We start from the raw sequence: 8,670 nt of genomic DNA, 5'->3' as shown, positions 1-8,670 counted from the left end.
TTCTCGGAGAGAGAGGAGAGCGGTACTTCTTTACATGCGGATAAGAGTGAGCCCTTTTCAAGAGGCCACCTAGTGACCTTCAACATTCGAAGGCCGGAACCGGCCACAGTAACCCGCCGCGTAGACCGGCGTGGGAGGTCTAATGAACGCCTAGTCTCCGGCACGCGGTATTGGTGAGTGAGGAGTCAGATGGCCGGAAAATACCCTGACCAGAAACAGTCCCTGGGCACTTTAGGGAGGTCCTGAGGTGGTGAAAAGGTCACCCTGGTGGTTACTGGATTGCGTTCACGTGTTATCTCTACCAATTATTTGGTAGCTGTTGAGGGCTTGCGTGTTCTTGACTGAGTATACATTTTATAAACTGTGAAGTGTTCCCAAAATTTTAGTTATTTTAACTGCTTCCTCCTGTATTCCTCGTGTAAAAGAAGTGATATAGAAACGTAGTGGTTTGTTTTTTTTTTTTAGCTTTTATTTTTGAGTAATCCTGGCATTCAACCTGGGGCTCGAACTTAAAGCCCCGAGATCAAGATTCACACTCTCCACAGAATAAGCCAACCAGGCGCCCCTAGAAGAATTTTGAAAACTAAGCATATTCAGGAATTTTATCATTTGCAATTAGGGAAACACTCATCTCTATCTTCACAGTGCCTAACATAGCATCTATATTGAGTAAAAACTCATGTAAATGTTAGGTATCGTCTATTGCTTGTGGTGTGCCAGCTATTTTATATAGTCTCTCTCTCCTTCTTACCAGAGACCTACAAAGTAATTATTAGTCCCATTTTTAAGATGAGGGAACTAAGACTCGAAAATAGAGCTTCTCTGAATAAGGTAACCGAGTTATCTAATACCAGAGCTAAGAATAGGACTCAAGTCTCTGACTACAAGGCTTTCTCATCAGTACAGCTATATCCAAAATTAACTGTTAAATTGAATTATCCTAGGAAAATGACACCATCCCTAAAGGAAGCATTTTATGTGGAAGCATTATGATACAGTACTGAGAGTTGTCTACCGTTGGCCGTATCACAAACTATCACCTTTCTTTCTTTTTTTTTTTTAAGATTTTTTAATTCTTTTTTGTTGTTAAGTAATCTCTACTCCCAATATGGGGTTCGATCTTACAACCCTGAGATCAAGTTGCACACTCTACCATCACTTTACAATTTTTAGATTAGAGTGAGCATCAAGGGTAACTGTGGGAGAATAAATATCAAAAATATACTCTGGTGTGTTTCATTTTGTGGAAAGGTAGTTCTCCTTTGCTTTGGTTAGGGTTTATTTGGTTTGAAACCAGATAGAGTGACTCTTGCTTGTTTTTCCCTCTTGCAGTCATTCCCTATCTGCCCTATCTCACCTATTGAGACTCTCTAATTCAGGAACTCAAGCTTGCCCTGGGCTGCCTCCTACATGGCTTGCCCATGACTTTAAGAAAAGTGGTATAAACCAGAGCCAAAGTTAGTTTTTCCAAATGTAACAGGCTAATCTTATCCTTGTTTCACAGGATGTTATTTCTCTCAAGCTTTTTAAGCTGTCAAGAGAAAGGTACCATATGTTAGGAATTTCTAAACATTACCTAGAAGTCATTTGCTTCCTTTTATTTCCTACCCCTGGTTTTATGAATTAGCTTTAATTATAATCAGCGAGTGATGAGTTCACCACTCATTCTTCCCAGTTGTCTCTGATAATTGGAACTGTTTGGGCAGTGAAGAAAATCTGCCTGTAGAAGGGGAGGTTCTTTGCTTGGAGAACTAGCCCCCAGCTGCCCTTTGACCTTTGTAGTGATTCTTCTTCCACTACAATATTGCTGCCTCTGCATGAGGAAGGAGCATGAACCAGTGATGTGGGAGGCCTACATTTCGTGTAAAGTAAAAATATTCGACAGTTTGTGTAAGGTATAAAATATTCAAGAAGAACAAGTTTGTTGTCCCAGGTAGTTAAAGCTTGGCAGTGTCCAGTCGTTTTTTTGTTTTGGATTTGAAAAGAACCCATCTAGTTAAATCTGTGCAAAAGTATTAGACAATTGTGACATGCCAGCTAGAAATGAGGTTTTTCGTAAGTGAAAGAAATCTCTGTCATGTCTAATAGGTTTTTAGGTCAGTCCCTGATCGTGCCAGAGTTTTGTGGTATATGGGGGAGGATTGATCTTCATGATTTTGAAACTTAAATCAGAAAAGCTAAATCCTCTGTGGGACAAAATTGGAAACGTGATGTTTAAGGAATGTTTATTATGATTTAGAGATTCTTATTCTAGTCTTTAGACTGTAGCTAGAATGTTAATTAGTGCAAGTGAAAGCTTATTTCACCTTTAGGGGTTTTTTTCATTAATTTTTGTTATGTTAATGTTACTATCAGTGCACATGTCTTCTGCTTTAGTTTCTCCATTTGCAAAGATAATCTTGGATAATTATATAAAATGTAAGTACTAGGAGCTCTAACATAGTCATCTTCCATTCATTCAATGAATGTTTATTCATTGGCCTATGGTGTGTAAGGCCTGGAACTAGGGAATCCAGAAATTAAGCAAAAACAAACACCAGTTTCTGACTGTTGGAAAAAATGAGAAAGCAGTGTTTAAAATTCCCAATGAAAAATGCCAAGATGAAGAGAGATGTAGAAGGAAGTATAAAGAAGTATAATCCTGGGCACCTGGGTGGCTCAGTTTGTTAAGGGCCTGACTTTGACTCAGATCATGATCTCATGGTTTGTGAGTTCAAGCCCCGTATCAGGTTCTCTGCTGTAAGTGTGGAGCCTGCTTGATCCTCTGCCTGCCTCCCCTCTCAAAAATGAACATTAAAAAGGGGGGGGGGACACCTAACCAGGGTCAGGGTAAAGGGTAGCTGAGATAAAGGGGAAGGGACCTCAAGAAATGTTGGGTGATGGGAGCCAACTCTTATTTTTTTTTTTTTTAATATTTTTATTTATTTCTAGGAGAGAGAGAGAGACAGCGTGAGCAGGGGAGGGTCAGAGAGAGAGGGAGACACAGACTCAGAAACAGGCTCCAGGCTCTGAGCTGGCAGTCAGCACAGAGCCCGACGCGGGGCTCGAACCCACGAACCGCGAGATCATGACCTAAGCGAAAGTTGGACGCTCAACCGACTAAGCCACCCAGGCGCCCCGGGAGCCAACTCTTAAAGGGTGAGAAGTGTTTGCTTGGATGGAGATGAGAAGAAAGGTATTTTAGACAGAGCTCTTCAATAACAAACATAGCAAGAGAGGAACATTTGAGGGACTCTAGATCAATTGGTTGGAGTGAAAGTTTGGTTGGGTGTGAGAATGTGTGGATCAGTGAAGCTGAGCATATAGGTGGGTCTCATCATAAAGAGTATGTACGTATGTATGTATTTGAGTAGGTTCCATGCCCAACATGGGGTCTGAAGGGTCTCAAGCTTTATTGACTGGCCAGCCAGACACCCCTGCATTATGAAGAGTTAAACACTATGATAACACTGTTTACATTCTAAAGGCAACTTCTTGTCAGTCTTCTTTCTTTCTTTTTTTTTTTTTTTAATATTTTTATTTATTTCTAGGAGAGAGAGAGAGAGAGACAGCATGAGCAGGGGAGGGTCAGAGAGCGAGGGAGACACAGACTCCGAAACAGCCTCCAGGCTCTGAGCTGGCAGTCAGCACAGAGCCCGACGCGGGGCTCGAACCCACGAGCCGTGAGATCATGACCTAAGCCAAAGTCGGACACTTAACCAACTAAGCCACCCAGGCGCCCCTTTGTCAGTCTTCTTTCAAAGATTCTCTCCTTCACTTGAACTTACCACCCCATTGCTTCACAAAGAAATAATCTATTTCCTGCCATTACACTTATATCCTGTGTTTATCTCTCTAGATACTATTGAAGAGAAATCCTTCCACTACTCTCAGGTTAATATCTCCACTTACTTTGCTGTATTTTTTGAATTATTTCTCTGTAATGAGTACATCTTTCACCATTTGAATATGTTCAAGTCTTTGCCATCTGAAGAAACAATTACTTGAGTATGTTTTGACTCTGTTTAATTAAATTAAAATATAGGGGCACCTGGGTGGCTCAGTGGGTTAAGCGTCCTACTTCGGCTCAGGTCATGATCTCACGGTTCGTGGGTCCGAGCCTGGCATCAGGCTCTGTACTGACAGATAGTTCCGAGCCTGGAGCCTGTTTCAAATTCTGTCCCCCTCTCTCTCTGACCCTCCCCTGCTCATGCTCTCTCTCTCTTACTCAGAAATTAAAAAAAATAAAAAAATTTAAAAAAATATATATTTCAGGTAAACAGCTTTATGCAATTCAGATTTTCCATCAGTATTGTTCTTTTCTTTTTTTTTTTTTTTTTAAATTGAGGGGCACCTGGGTGGCTCATTTGGTTACTCACTGACATAGGCTCAGGTGGTGATCTCAGTTTGTGAGTTTAAGCTCGAACGCATAAGGCTCTGTGCTGACAGCTCAGAGCCTGGAGTCTGTTTAGGATTCTGTGTCTCCCTCTCTCCGTTCCCCTTCCCTCCTCACACTGTCTCTCTCTTATCTGTATTCATTCCACCAAGTTTTTTGAAAGAGCCATTACACTTACCACTTCTTTATCTTCACTTCTCATTCTGTCTGTGATAGTGGTGAAACTGAGCTGTTGCCACCATTGTGTTGCTTTGAGTTCATGGGCTTAAGGCATTTGTTGGAGTTGAAAGTTTAAATAATATTTATCAAGGCCACTAGGTCAGTTAATACATTTAAATATTGCTAAGTCATCATTAGTAAGCACATGTCTTTGAATAGGATTTAGATTCTGGCTAGAGTAGCACTATGGTGCAGGTACACATATATATATTTTTAATGTTTTATTCTGAGACAGACAGACATCTTGAAAATTTCTCAAGATTTTATGTAATTTGGAAATTTTTAAACATCATCCACTTTTGCCTGTCAGTTTGCTAAAAGCTGCTGTTAAAACCCTCTGATCTTTCTCTAAAATTTTTAGAGAAAATAATTTTATTTTTTTTACTTTTTTCAAGTTCTTGTTTAAATTCCAGTTAAAATGCAGTATAATATTAGTTTCAAGTGTAGAATTTAGTGAATAATTACTAACATACAACACCCAGTGCTCATCTCAACAAGTGCCCTCCTTAATACCCATCACCCACTTCACCCATTCCCCTGTCTAAATCCGCTAGATAAAACAATTTTAGATTGTCAGGTAATATGTATAGTAAGAGATTTTCAAGATTAAGTATATTTACTTATATGCATTTATTATTCCAGTTTAATTTAGATGAAAAAAATCACAGTAAAAAGTACATAAAGTACCAAATACATTTATAATATATGAAAATTATTAATATAATTGCTGTTTTGTGAGAATTATTAAACACAGAAATTGGAAAAAAGTAATATATATGTATTTCTGTGATAGTTATTGACAATACTGGTACTTGATTTAAAATTTTTCTGTTTTTTAATGTTTATTTTATTTTTTAATTTTTTAAAATGTTTTATTTATTTATTTTTATTTCTGAGAGAGAGGAAGACAGCATGAGTAGGGGAGGGGCAGAGAGAGAGGGAGACACAGAATCCGAAATAGGCTCCAGGCTCCAAGCTGTCAGCACAGAGCCCGACGCAGGGCTCGAACCCACGAACTGTGAGATCATGACCTGAGCCGAAGTCAGACACCCAACCAACTAAGCCACCCAGACGCCCCTTAATGTTTATTTTTGAGAGGGAGCATATGCACTACAGTGGGGGATTGGCAGGGAGGGAGGAAAACAGAATCCCTATGCTGCATCACTAGGTGGGGATTGAACATACCCACTGTGACATCCTGTCCTGAGCTCTGTTGTAATCAAGAGTCAGACACTTAATCAACTGAGCCAGTTAGGTGCCCCTGAATTTTTTCTTAAGTCTTAGTTTTGCACAATTCTCAATCATGTATCTATAGCAGAATTAAAATGATTTAAGCCCAGAGAAGTGTATAGGATTAACTGAATTATTATTTTTATAGTTTTATTTATTTTTAAAAGTTTATTTTGAGAGAGAGAGAGTGGGGAAGGAGCAGAGAGAGGGGGAAAGAGGAAATTGGCTCAGGTTATGATCTCACAGTCAGTGAGTTAATCCCCTAGTCAGGCTCTGCACTGCCAGCGTGGAGCTGGATGTTTAAGTTTATTTACTTATTTTGAGAGAGAGAAAGTGTGAGTGGGGTTGGGGCGGGGAGAGAGAGAGAAAGAGATAGAGAGAGAGAGAGAGAGAGAGAGAATCCTAAGAAGTCTCCACACTGTCAGCCTGATGTGGGGCTCGAACTCACCAACTGTGAGATCATGAGTTGAGCCTAAATCTAGTCAGATGCTTAATGAATCGAGCCACCCAGGCACCCAGAGTATTTATTATTGAGTGTAGAAGCTCAAGCAGGGGAAAAATACAGGTCATAAAACTGACCAATTAAAATTCATTGCCAGGACTATTTTCTTTTACAGTTTTATTTATTCATCTGAATTTTGGTTCAAAATTCAGAAGATACAGGGTCACCTGGCTGGCTCAGTCAGTGGAGCATGTGACTCTTGATCTTGGGCTTATGGGTTCAAGCTCCACATTGGGTGTAGAAATTACTTAAAAATAAAATCTTTTAAAAACCCCCACAAAATTTAGAAGGTACAAAAGGGCATATGGTGTAGTTACCCTCCTGTCTGGTCCTATCTACCTACCTACTTTACCTGGAAGCAAATATTGTTATAGTTGTCTGTATATCTTTTCCGTATATATTTTATCCAAATGTAAGCAATTATATATTTTTTTCTTTTACAAATGGTACCATACTATAAACACTGTTTTGTATTTTTCCTTTAAAAAATTAAAAAAAATTTTTTTTAATGTTTATTTTTGAGAGAGAGAGAGAGAGAGAGACAGCATGAGCAGCTGAAGGTCAGAGAGAGAGAGAGACACAGAATCTGAAGCAGGTTCGGGCTCTGAGCTAGCTGTCAGCACAGAGCCCGACGTGGGGCTAAAGCCCACGAATCATGAGATCATGACCTGAGCCGAAGTCGGACGCTTAACCCACTGAGCCACCCAGGCGCCCCCTGTAAAAAAATTTTTAGGGGCACCTGGGTGGCTTAATTGGTTAAGCGTCCGACTTCGGCTCAGGTCATGATTTCACGGTTCGTGGGTTTGAACCCCACGTCGGGCTCAGTGCTAACATCTTAGAGCCTGGAGCCTGCTCTGGATTCTGTGTCTCCCTTCCTCTCTGCCCCTCCCCTGCTTGTGCTTTTTCTCAGTCTCTGTCTCTCAAAAAATAAACACTTAAAAAAATTAATAAAAAAATAATTTTTTTTTTTTTTTTTACTATGGGGCGCCTGGGTGGCTCAGTTGGTTGAGTGTCTAGCTCTTGATTGCAGCTCAGGTCGTGATGCCAGGGATTGAGCCCTGTTTGGGGCTCCACGCTGGGGGTGGAGCCTTCTTGGGATTCTGTCTCTCAAAAAAAAATTCAATAAGATTGTTAGATAAAAGATCAGTATCCAAAATTTAGTACTGTTCCTATACTGAAGTAATAACTATGGCTATTAATTAATTTTTTAATGTTTATTTATTTTTGAGAGAGAGAGTGTGTGGGAGGGGAAGAAGGAGGGGGAGACAGAGGATCTGAAGCAGGGTCTGTGCTGACAACAGGGAACCCAACCTGGGCTTGAATCCATGAACTGTGAGATCATGACCTGAGCTGAAGTCGGTCCCCTAACTGACTGAGTCACCCAGGTGCTCCTATGCCTATTCTTTAGAAGCTACATTTATGATAGCATTAAAAACTGAAAAGTACATGTGAATAAATTTAAGATGTACAAGGATATTGTAGAGAATTTTTTTTAAGTTAATTTTTTTAGAGAGAGAGTGAGCATGCGGGAGGGACACAGAGAGAGAGAGAGGAGAGAGAGAGAGAATCTCAAGCAGGCTCTGGACTGTCTTAAGCCCGACATGGGGCTTAAATTCATGTCCCATGAGATCATGACCTGAGCCGAAATCAGGAGTTGGTCACTTTATTGACTGAGGCACCCAGGCACCCCCAAGAAATTATTATATGGAATATTAAATATTGCAAACTTTTGTCTGGTTCCCATGTTCCCTGCCTCTGATATTCCTGCCTTTGTTTAAGCTCCTCCTCTTGTATATAAATGGGACCTGTAACTTCCTGCTCACAAATAGAATATGGCAGAGGTAACTGTGCCTTGTTGGCGTTCAAGAAGCAAGCGTTGGGGCACCTGGGTGGCTTAGTCGGTTAAGCATCCGACTTCGGCTCAGGTCATGATCTCGCAGTCTGTGGGTTCAAGCCCCACATTGGGCTCTGTGCTGACAGCTCAGAGCCTGGAGCCTGTTTCAGATTCTGTGTCTCTGTCTCTTCTGCCCCTCCCCAGCTCATACTCACTCTCTCTGTCCCAAAAATAAATAAACGTTAAAAAAAATAAAAAAGAAGCAAGTGATCATGTTGTGAGCTATCCTCAGGGTAGGGCCACATGACAAGGAACTGAAGGAAGCTCCCAGCCAACACTCAGTAAGAAACTAAGGCCCTCAGTCCAACAGCCTGCAAGGAATTGAATGCCTCCAAAAATCAAGTCAGAGAAGTTGATCTGTCCTAACTTGTGCCTCATGTTAGAGCTGAGCCTTGGGCAACACTTTGATTGCAGCCTAGCTAAGCCATGGCAAGACATCTGACCTATAGA

At 40.7% G+C, this 8,670-nt stretch overlaps 1 protein-coding gene across 1 annotated transcript in view; it reads left to right on the top strand.

Moving 5' to 3' along the window:
- The first annotated feature begins 59 nt into the window (after positions 1-59).
- The window catches only part of RBMS2 (RNA binding motif single stranded interacting protein 2), an 89,722-nt gene continuing 81,111 nt past the window's right edge, over positions 60-8,670 (top strand). The window contains exon 1 of the mRNA XM_039216806.1: positions 60-173. The gene's annotated coding sequence lies outside the window, so the exon portion shown is untranslated. The remainder of the gene's footprint in view (positions 174-8,670) is intronic.

This window comes from Hyaena hyaena, unplaced genomic scaffold (assembly GCF_003009895.1).
Source record: "Hyaena hyaena isolate Hyena2069 unplaced genomic scaffold, ASM300989v1 scaffold_655, whole genome shotgun sequence".
Classification (NCBI taxonomy): Eukaryota; Metazoa; Chordata; class Mammalia; order Carnivora; family Hyaenidae; genus Hyaena; species Hyaena hyaena.
Note: the sequence above shows the minus strand (reverse complement) of the source record. Positions and strands in the feature narration are given on the sequence as shown.